We start from the raw sequence: 10,846 nt of genomic DNA on the forward strand, positions 1-10,846 counted from the left end.
TCTGATTACACTCCGTGACCTAATGTGAGTCAGACCTGTTACTCATCCCTGGTGTTTGGTCCCTCCTGTCCAGCTGCTAGCTGCTGAAAGTACTTTATAGGCAACGTTTTGCCAAGGAAGTCAACAAAATATTATTAAAAATTAACTAACATCTCCAAAATGCTTACCAAACTGCAGGGACAGTGATGAGAAATTTGCATGCATTATCTTATTTGAATCCCCTGTGAGCTGGGCTCATTTTATAGCTGAAGAGATGGTAATTTGGAGGGGTATTTTTCCATGGTCATGAAAGCAGAAGAGCACTGATCTTTACTATACCCACCTACCCACTGAAACAGGAATCTCTTTCTCCAAGGCACTGAGAAAGCACACACAACAGTAATTATTTTCTTATTGTAAATGACTTACCATGTATACCTCATTACTGCAATACACAATAATAATCATGCACATCATTATAGAGGCTTTTAATTATTTAATTTCAACCTTAAATCTTTCTCATGTGTATGCAGTCCTCACAGAATTGGAATACCTCTCACTATTTAAAAACAATTACAGTGAGTATTGCTTCTGGGTTTTTTTTTTTTGTTTGTGCTTTTTTTTTTTTCTTTTCCATGCTCAAATGAGTCTGATCATTTTAAATGTTTATGTGTGACATATGTGTAAATATCATCACAACATATGCATTTTTTTCTCTTAACGTTACCACAATGATACCTCTTCCTTTTGGCCTTGTATCATAAAGTCCTCTACCCTAGTAGAGACTGATGGATTTTTCCATGTAGCTTGCAGAGAGCTGCTTTATTGCTACTGTGATAGCATGGAGCCGAATGGGTGGTGATATTCCAGGAGAGATGTGGGAGAAGACAGTTTGCACCGAGTAATGGGTTTTGGAAAACTCCACTCTTGCCTCCCTCCCCAGTGTCCTTTTAATGATGAAGTCACTGAATAAGTCAAACGTTCTAGGAGCATTTTAAATTCTGTTTGCTAGTGGAGCAGCTGAGCCATATGAAATAGAGGGCAAAAATGAAACCACAGACGCTGTGGACAAATAAGGACAAATAAACCACAACTTACCAATGGGTCAGATTTGTCTTCCTTTCTTCCGTCCTAATGACACACAACGGTTTATGGAATGTGCTCCAATGGAAAAAAGGTTGGATTCTGAGTCACTTAAATCAGGGTTTGCTTCTCAGTTCCACACTTAGGAGCTGAGTGCGAGCATGTTTGGACAATTACCTTCTCTGTGCTTCGGTTTCCTCACCTGTAAGTGGAGATAAAATGAGTTATTAAGAGAATAAGGTGAGCGAAGATGCATGTAAAGTCTTAGCATAGTGCTTGGCCTACGACTCAATAAATAGAAATCTTATTTATCTCTACCCCTTGTACATAGTTGAGCTGTGGTTCTCTTCAGAATAAAGGTTCTCTTGTGCTCTTCCTCAGAGGCCTCCAAAAGAGTGACAACACAACACTCTTCCTGACACATAGTTTCAGGGTATCCCTCTGAAAAGTAGGAGAGAATGGCCTCCTCAAGAGGATATTGTTGATTAGTAATGATTAGGGATGTTTCTCAAATATCATCTCCATTGTTTTCTAATTTGGAGCTGGCTGAAAAATTAAGGAATTTCAGAGCATCAAAAAGATCCTGTATTCATTTCCCAATTTCTCTATTATGCTTTCTGATATCCTAATTCTCATGTGTTTGGGGACATGGGGGAACATAAGTAAATAATGTGCCCAAACAGGCCTTGCTCAGCCCAGAAACTCAGGAGCTGATTCTGAAACCTAAAAATCTGTAAGATAAGGCTAAGACTTGAGCCTAAATTATTCTCAAGTAGAAATAGGCTGCTGTGTTAGGAAGAACATGAATTTTACTATCAAGCAGACAGCACTCTCTGCACTTTCTGGCCATATGATCTTAAAGCAATCTTGCTCAGAGTCCCTTTGAGCCTTATTTTGCAATACTACTTATTCACACAGGTTGTGAGGATTGAACCAAATGATGACTATAAAGTGTTTAGGACGTAGAAAATAGTCAACACTTGGAAACCATGAATCCTTTTATTTAAGGTGTTTTTTCAACCCTTTTATCTGTTACTGAGCCCCACACTTTGACCCGAAAAACAGAATTTAATTCTATCTTGTAAGGCATAATAAGCAGCTACCAGTCAATTTCATCCAGCATGGAGTTCATTGTAAAAAATTAGCATTCACCAATACGTCCTTCAGTAGGTGAATGGAGAAACTGTGCTACATCCAGACAATGAAATATTATTCAATGCTAAAAAGAAATGAGTTATCAAGCCATGAAAAGACATAGAGGGAACTTAAATGCATATTGTTGAGTAAGAGAAGCCAACCTGAAAAGGATGCATACTGTAGGATCCTAACTATATGACATTCAGGAAAAGCAAAACTATAGAGACAGTATGAAGATCAGTGGTTGCCAGGAGTTGGGGGGAGAAAGGGGAGCAGCGGGGTTGAATAGGCAGAGAGAGCACAGATCTTTAAGGCTAGTAAAAATATTCTGCATGAAATCATAATAGTGGTTATGTGGCATTATACATTTGTCCAAATCCATATTATGTACAACACCAAGAGCAAACGCTAATGTAAACTATAGACTTGGGGTGGTTATGATGTTTCAGTGTAGGTTCATCAGTTGTATCAAATATAATGTACTACTCTGGTGGAGGATAATGGGCAAGGCTATGTATGTGAGGACATATGTGGAAAATCTCTGCATCTTCCTCTTAACTTTGTTGTGAACCTTAAACCACGCTGCAGTAATAAAGTCTTGATAAAATTTTTATGCATATTGTTGGTCCAGTCCCAACCATGTAGCCCTTTCTTGATTTGTAAAGTGAAAGAAATGTACCTAATGAATCTCATAGTCACACATCTTATTTTATATGGTTTGTAGCATATGTTACAATTATAATGAATTGCTTACTTATTTAATTAATATCTATCTCTCACATCAGATTCTAAATCTCCATGAGAGACTATCTTGTTCATCCTAGCATCCTCTAGGATCTAATATAGTACCTGGCACCTAGAAAATATTTAATAACTTGTGAAATGAATCAATGAATATGACATAGGGGTGACACAGAAATTAATTGTTCTTTCACTCAGCTCATTTATACAATGAATATTTTTTAAATGATTGATATGTACAAGACCACAGGCTTTGTGGTTGGCAAGGCAATATTCTTAGGTGATCGCATTCAGTCTTCACAAAACACTGCAGGGAGACTTTGCCAATTAGGCCCATTTTACAGATAAGAAAAGTAGAACTTAAAAGACATTAAGGAATTTCTTACAACGTCACAATTTTACAATTTCACACAAATGTAAGTGAAAAAGTGAGCTAATATATCACTTTTTAAATTCCAACGTATGCTTATTACTGCAGGCAATATTCTAAGCACTTTACATGTATTAAATTCACTTAATTTTTAACAAAAAAAATGCTCTGACATCATTACTGTCATTATCATCAGCTTTCAGATGAAGAAACGTGGGACCAAAAAAAGTGATGACTTTTCCAAGGACACAAAAATAATTAGAGATTAAGCAGTTTGTCTCTGAACTCAGACAGTAAATGGTAGAGAAGTAGAGCTTAAACCCAGAGTCCATGCACTTAGCCATTATACTTATACTACATTATACTACAATACTTCTCGGAAACCTAAACACAATTGTAAAGGAAACACCAAATGCCATCGAGGCTCCTCTGGTTGGAGTCAACTGAGTTAGTGATAGCTAAAAACTGAAGTATGATGGGATTGATGCATGTGCTCTTTATGAAATTATTTGTTTCTCTTTAAGAAATTATTTGTTATGTCTAGGTTAACATTATGATGTGCTACATTTGGTATATGCTCAATAATTGTTGCCTACGTTATTATCAAAGTATACATTGTGAAACATAATCTAAGTCATAATCAAAAAAAAGAAATTCAAATAAAGAATAAATCAAAGCAATTGCTAATTATTCAGCTGGCCCTCTTTTCTTAGCATAACATCTGATATTCCAGAATAAGAGCTTCAACAAGAGTTGGCTTAGAATTTATCCTCAACAACTTCAATTCAGTCCAGTTTGATCTCAGTACAGTAAACGTGTTAATCCCTTCATCTAAAAAGCAACCAAAATTGCTTTGAATTCACTTTGTAATATCATTATTGTTAAAAGGCAAGAGCTCATTTTATAGCTTTAGGGAGAGCCAGGAATTGGAATAAGAATCTCTAAATTCAAAACTAGTATTTACTTGAGAACAACGTCATCTTCCATCTTACAATGTTGATTTTAGTTTATGAACTCTAAGCAATAAGAACACTCTAAAATATAGGTAATGGGATCTTACAACTTATGGTTTGTCAAACTGAGGACCTCCATACACCCCTGAAAAATAAACTAGCTATAAAATCACGTAACTTTAACTGTTTTCAATTCTAAGCATTTGTAAAATGAGATTGTGCCAAGGAAAACTTCAAAAGTAAGGATGAATGCACAAAAAATAGTTGGGCTATAATGAGTCTTAGCTTCTCACAGCTACCTTAGTTTCAGCCAAATATATTTAAATAACATTGGCAATAGCCCATCTGGCTGAGATTCAAAAAGAATGAACTCTTCTCTTTGTTAAGGTAACTTGGAGACCAACTAGACAAACTCTGGGACATGTCAACAAATCCGGAGTTTTTAAAACAAATTTCCTATACCTATGTTTTTATTTTCTCCAACTAAATTGTAATTTTCCATTGTACACTCAGGCATGCATCATGTATTCATTTATTCATTTCACAAATATTTATTGAGTGCCTACTATGGATAAGACAATATGAAAATTTACATTTACTACTTCAGTGTCTGTTATATAGCAACTCAATAAAAATGGTTTGAATAATACAATTTTTAACTTGTCATTATACTCATGTCCATCACACTTACAGTGTGTCAACTTTTATTCTTCACTTACTATTCATTTAATAAATCTTTACTGATTGTTCTTGAGCCACTATGCTAAGCACTGGGAACACAATGATAAGTCAAACACATATGGCCCCTGCCTTATGTGGCTTATGGTCAAAGACTCACCAACAACATAGAAAATGTTTTGGAATGTGCTATGAAGGAGAGATTCTCATCATCTGGAGTGAGAGGAGAACTTTAGATAGTCAGGAATTTTTAAGAAGTGACATTCAACCCGAGATCTAAAAAATGAGTCCTAGTTATCTAGGTGTCTTAGATGGGGTTCCCTAAGGGCAGTCCTCAAGACAGTAGATTCCTCTACTAGAGATTTATCACAGAGATGGGTAAGGGCTGGGAAAGTAGTACAGAGAAGGGGAGAAAGCCAAGCAATAGTGTGATCTCAGGCACAGCTATGCAGAGAGTAGCTTTAGCCAGAATCTTCAGGGGGATTCTAGATTGTAGGCCTTGCCTCAGAGTTGTCCTGATCTATGACAAGTTTGCTCAAACTCTCACTTAGAGCTATTGGTTAAAGATCCATGTGGGAGGGGGGCTAAAATTCACAGACACTTTCTGCCAACAAAGTGGCTGCAGTAACCAGAGGACAATTCTCCACAAAGTTGCTAAAGGTACCATGTGGAGCACATAAAGAGAGGTGCAAAGAATTGATAGAAATAGCTTCTGGGAGATAGGGGAAAGCACTAGCATTGTCCTCTACACTAGATAAAGGAAAAGTGTTCCAATATATGCATAGACCCTATGGTGGACTAGAACCTTGCCAGGATGAGGGACTGAAAGAAATGCCAACTAGTTGGAGCCAGCCAAGACTATAGATAGATTGAGGTGGGATGGACTGGAGAGGAAGGTTAAGCAGGTCATAGGTGGGATTAAGGTCATGACTTTCATCCAGTGGGAAGACACTGAATGGTTTTGATTAGGAGAGCAACACAATTTAATTTGCATTAAAAGGCTTTTTCCAGCTGCAATATGGAGAACAGACTGAAGAGATGCATGTGTGCAAGTAGGTAAACCAAGGTAGAAAGTAATCTAGAAAAGAAATGATGATGTATCAGAGTTGGGTTTGGTAAAGAGCAGGCAGATTGAAGAAATTTTAAGAGGTGACATTACTAGAAATTGATAGATTGAATGGGAGAGAGAAGGCCTGAGAGGTCTCACAATTTCTGGCTTGTCTGACTAGATAGATGGTGGTTACATTCACATGCCACTGTGAACACAGGAATGTTAAGTCTCAGGGCTCAAAAGCAACAGAGACATGCACATGCAAATGTAGGTGGGGGCCATCACCCACTGACTGCCTTCCTTAATTCTGATAAGAAATAACCCGTTGACTGGGTAATATTTGGGGAACTAAAAGAGGAACCAGTAACCAATTTTCAAATAATGATTGGACAGATCTAGACAAGCATTAAACAGTCAACTTTTTTCAGAGAAGGTATCATCCTATGAATGAGATGGTACTTATTGGGAAGACTGACCTAGTATAGATGAAAGAACCACCAAACAACAACAAACAAGATACAATTAATGTTCATCATGTGATTTAACTACAAGTCTAAAGTAACTAAAAAAGAGTTTTTAATTGAGTGAAATAATCAATATTCTAGCTTGTGATTGGGCATCAAAGTTGGTTCCAATTTTTTGGCATTCTTAGTAATGTTTGTAATGGGGTGGTGAGGGAGGGGTGGTTTTATTTATCTTATTGTTTTAGCTTGTTTTTATCTCATTTCTTATGTAATTACAGATTTTAGTATCATTTTTTTATCCATTTTTAAAAGGGTCCTTATTGACTTTTCCCAAATATATCCTGGGGTATTAGTAATATTTCTCATCAATTTCTATTAATTCTTTATTTATGACAAACTTTGTGTATATTTAATGTAAATATTTTCCCAAATATAATTTTTATGTCCAGAACCTTTAATTCTAGTCTATGGAAATTCTGTAAGATTTTCTTTGGGGATTTCTTCACTGCATTTTTAGTTTAGGAAGCTTTTCCTTATGTAGAGATCAAAGTGTATGTCTAAAGTTTGTTTAAAAAAATACATCAGGGTGTGGGGGGTCAGTAATGAGTAGGTATATTAATGAACCAAAATTAGCCAGGTGTGTTGTTCATGTTAAAGTTGAGTATGGGAGTTCATTATGCTATTTTTTTTTATTTCTCTACAAAATTTCACTAAAAATTTTATAATAAATATTTTAAAAACTTATTTCTAATTAAAAGACCAAAAAAATAGTTCTGCATCACTGCTGTAGTCTTCTATCAGGACCTCCTATCCCTTTCTCCTTTCCTATGATCTATTCTCAACATGACAACCAGGGTGATCTGTTCAAATGTAAGTGTTTTAGCTCCTTGTTTGACTTAAAGACCTTCAGTGGCCTACAAGACCCTACATGATCCATACGCCACCATCCTCATTTACTGCTTTGATCTCACTACTCTTCCCCTTTGCTGACTCTCCTTCAGCTACACTTACATCTTTGCTATAATTTGAACAAGCCAAACACACTTCCACCTCAGGATCCTTGCACTTGCTTTTTTTCCTCTTGCCCCAAACTCCTGCATGTGAACCCCATCCCCTCCAGGTCTTATTCAGTGACACTATCCCTGACTTCTCTATGACAACAAGAGTACCTCCCCAGGACCCTCTATCCTGTCAACCTTCTTTTATCTCAGATCATTGGTCATAGTTATATAGTTACTTATTTATTTATTATATCTTTTCCAGACCGTAAACTCTTGGAATCCTTCTCAGTTTTAATTTTTACCATATTTCCAGTGCCTAGAACAGTGCTGATAAAAAGAAATAGTCACTAAATAAATATCAATGGAATGAATGAATGATATAGTCAGGCATTAAGGAAATGCTTAAGAACTCTAGTCACATCTATGGGATATAAAAGTTATTAAAATTGAGATGACTTGGGGCGTCTTGGTGGTTCAGTCAGTTAAAGGTTCAACTCTTGATTTAGGTTCAGGTCATGATCTCAGGGTCATGAGACTGAGCCCCACACTGGGCTCCATACTCAATGCAGAGTCTGCCTGAGATTCTCTCTCCCCCTGACCCGCTCCCCTTGCTCCTGTGCTCTCTCTCTAAAAAAATTAAACAAAATCTTTAAAAAATATTTGAAAATTAAATTGAGATGACTTTTTAATAATATAGAAAAATGTTCATGCTCTAATGCTAAGTAGAAGAAAAAGCAGGACACAAAATTTTTACCTTAAAAAATATTGGTGAAAAATATAAGGGGGGAGTTAACCTTAACAGGTCTGTCTGAGTAGGAGAATTTTGTGTGATTATTTTGTATATTTTCCAAGTTTTCTTTAAAGGTTTTTATAATAAATAGGGGAATTTTAAGAAAATATAACAGCAAATTATAAATCTAAGTTTTCACTTCTGGGTCAATATCTTCTATGACCAGTTAAAATATCTACACTCTATGATAATACAATATATATCACTATATTCTTTTGGACAACATAAAGATAAGGATACTATAATTTTATATTAGGACTGTTAGCTACCATCATTAGCAAGAAAAAATATATACTGAGTACATTACTACAGGTCCTGAGGTAACCACCTTGAGACTTTAGAGTATAAGCAGGGACAATGTCCATCTTGCTTATTGTAAAATTCCTAGTACACAACATGGCAAACAGCACAAAGTATGTGCTAAATAAATAATTATTACGTAAATGAGGAAATAGGACCTGGGACCGCCACCCGCAACTCACTTAGACTAAAAGAGAATTACTACCCATAGCACTAGCCTTGACTTCTTCTTTTACAAGATTTATGACACTGGCAATTATTTGTATATATATCTTTCCTCCTATTCTAGACTGTTAAGTTTTGTAGTAACAGAGGCCGCATCTCTTCTGATGACCACTATACTCTAATTGCCTAGCCCAAGGCCTGCCACATAATAAAGGCCCAATAAATATTTGTGCCATGATTGACAGATGGCTATGCGCCAAATTCCCAGGTAGGCAGAATATATTAAAGGTTATAAGAGGTGCAAATCGGTTTAGAGAATTTAGAGAAGCAGAATTTACATCTTGTTTAAAGGAATCTGCAAAATACAAAAAAAAAAAAAAAAAGGCATTTCAACTTGACAAAGAATGGACTGGATTTTTACAGGCATGAGAGGAAAATGTCATTTCAGTCAAAAAGAACAGAATGATTGGTGTTATCAGATGTGCTCCTGTGAGTTTTTGTGACTTGGCGCCCTTTGGAAAGTTAGTCCTATTTAAAGAAAAGTTTAATTGTAGGGACCCACAGCTGGTACCTTAAGTGCCAGATGCTGGTTTTGTTTTATAGTTAATGGTGGCGACACCGCTTAATTGTATATTTACAAGCAAACACATGTTGTTTCATGAAAACTACTTGATAATTACACAGCGACTACTGGAACCCCTGATAATTACACAGTTACACGTGTTACCACTACCAAGTTATCTCCTGATAGCTGAGTAATTAACTTGTCAACTCAGCAAATGGGGCTGCAGGGGAGGCGTCTGAAAGGCTTGTTCCTTTTCTTACAGATGTCTGTGGGTTCAGCTGGCACCTGTTGAACTTGGTACCATCCTACTCACTTGGCACTTCACCTAGACACTGAAATGCTTTCTGCCTCCCTAAACTCCTAAATCTCTTCACAGTTCTTGTGACTCTGAACACATTTTACCTTGCTGGGAATTTGGGGAGTATGCAACCATCTATGCGTGTGTGCCTCCATCCAGCAGTCCATCCATCCATGATGGAAGAAATACTTATTTAGCCCCTCCTATGTGCTAGCCCTTGTCTGAGAGTCATTACTTGCTGCTTCCTAACACAGTGTGGCATAGTCCAAAGAGCACAAATTGGGTTTCAAAATCTGAAACTGTTACTCTTCATGTCTATTATTTGGGGCCTATTTCCTAACCTATAAAATGGGCTTACTCATGGCAAACAGAGTGGTTGACATGACATGACAATGAGAAAGCTTAGCATAAAATAGCACTCGATAAACGTTAACACCCAACCACTGCCCACCCCACCCCCAAGCCCCAATGAGTCTTTACTGATTTATCTCTTCATCAAAATAGATCCCAGAATAACTTCTACTAAAGAGTATTAAAACTTCTGGGTATGGTTGAAATTCAAATTAATTAATTAATTAATTAATTCTCAAAATTAATTAATTCAGATGTATTCACTAAACCAAAGGGCCTTTTTCTAAAATATATTGAAATTAACAATTTCCCTAAATGGTGTCCACAGTACCTGAAATAGTAGAGACAAGGCATATTCAGAAGACATATCTGTTTACTATTTCAACAAAACCGATACTCAAATAAAAAACATGGGTCCTGATCACACAAAGCATATCCACTTAGACCGTAGAATTTAGGAGTCCTCAATGCTCCTGGTCATTGGAGATTTCGCCCTCCCCTCTGCTCCCTGCTTGAGTTAGCATTGTCTGTCACAAAGCTTTGGTTCATAAGGAAGCAGTTCTCTGTCTGGAGAATGGGGCGCCAGACACTGTGCAGGGACACAAATAAAACCGAAGGTGAAAATAACACCCACCTCTGGGATTAAATAATATTGAGGCTGAGACAGAGTGAATGGCTTGTCCATGTTAATGAAAGTAGGAGGTGGCAAATCTATAATTCAAACTCCTCATTCTTACTCCCAACCCACCCTCTTTAGAGAACAACACCCTGCCCCAAGTCACTTTGCACAGTGCCTTGGAAAATTTTCTCTTCAATGCTTTTTTATTTGTTTACATTTAGGAAGTGCCTACTATATGCTGATAAAATGTTATGCCCTAGAGAAATAAAATTATGTATAACTAGCAACTATTCAATGTCTG

Source organism: Callorhinus ursinus, unplaced genomic scaffold (assembly GCF_003265705.2).
Source record: "Callorhinus ursinus isolate GAN/ISIS: 27379988/994484 unplaced genomic scaffold, GSC_fseal_2.0 scaffold9, whole genome shotgun sequence".
Lineage (NCBI taxonomy): Eukaryota > Metazoa > Chordata > Mammalia > Carnivora > Otariidae > Callorhinus > Callorhinus ursinus.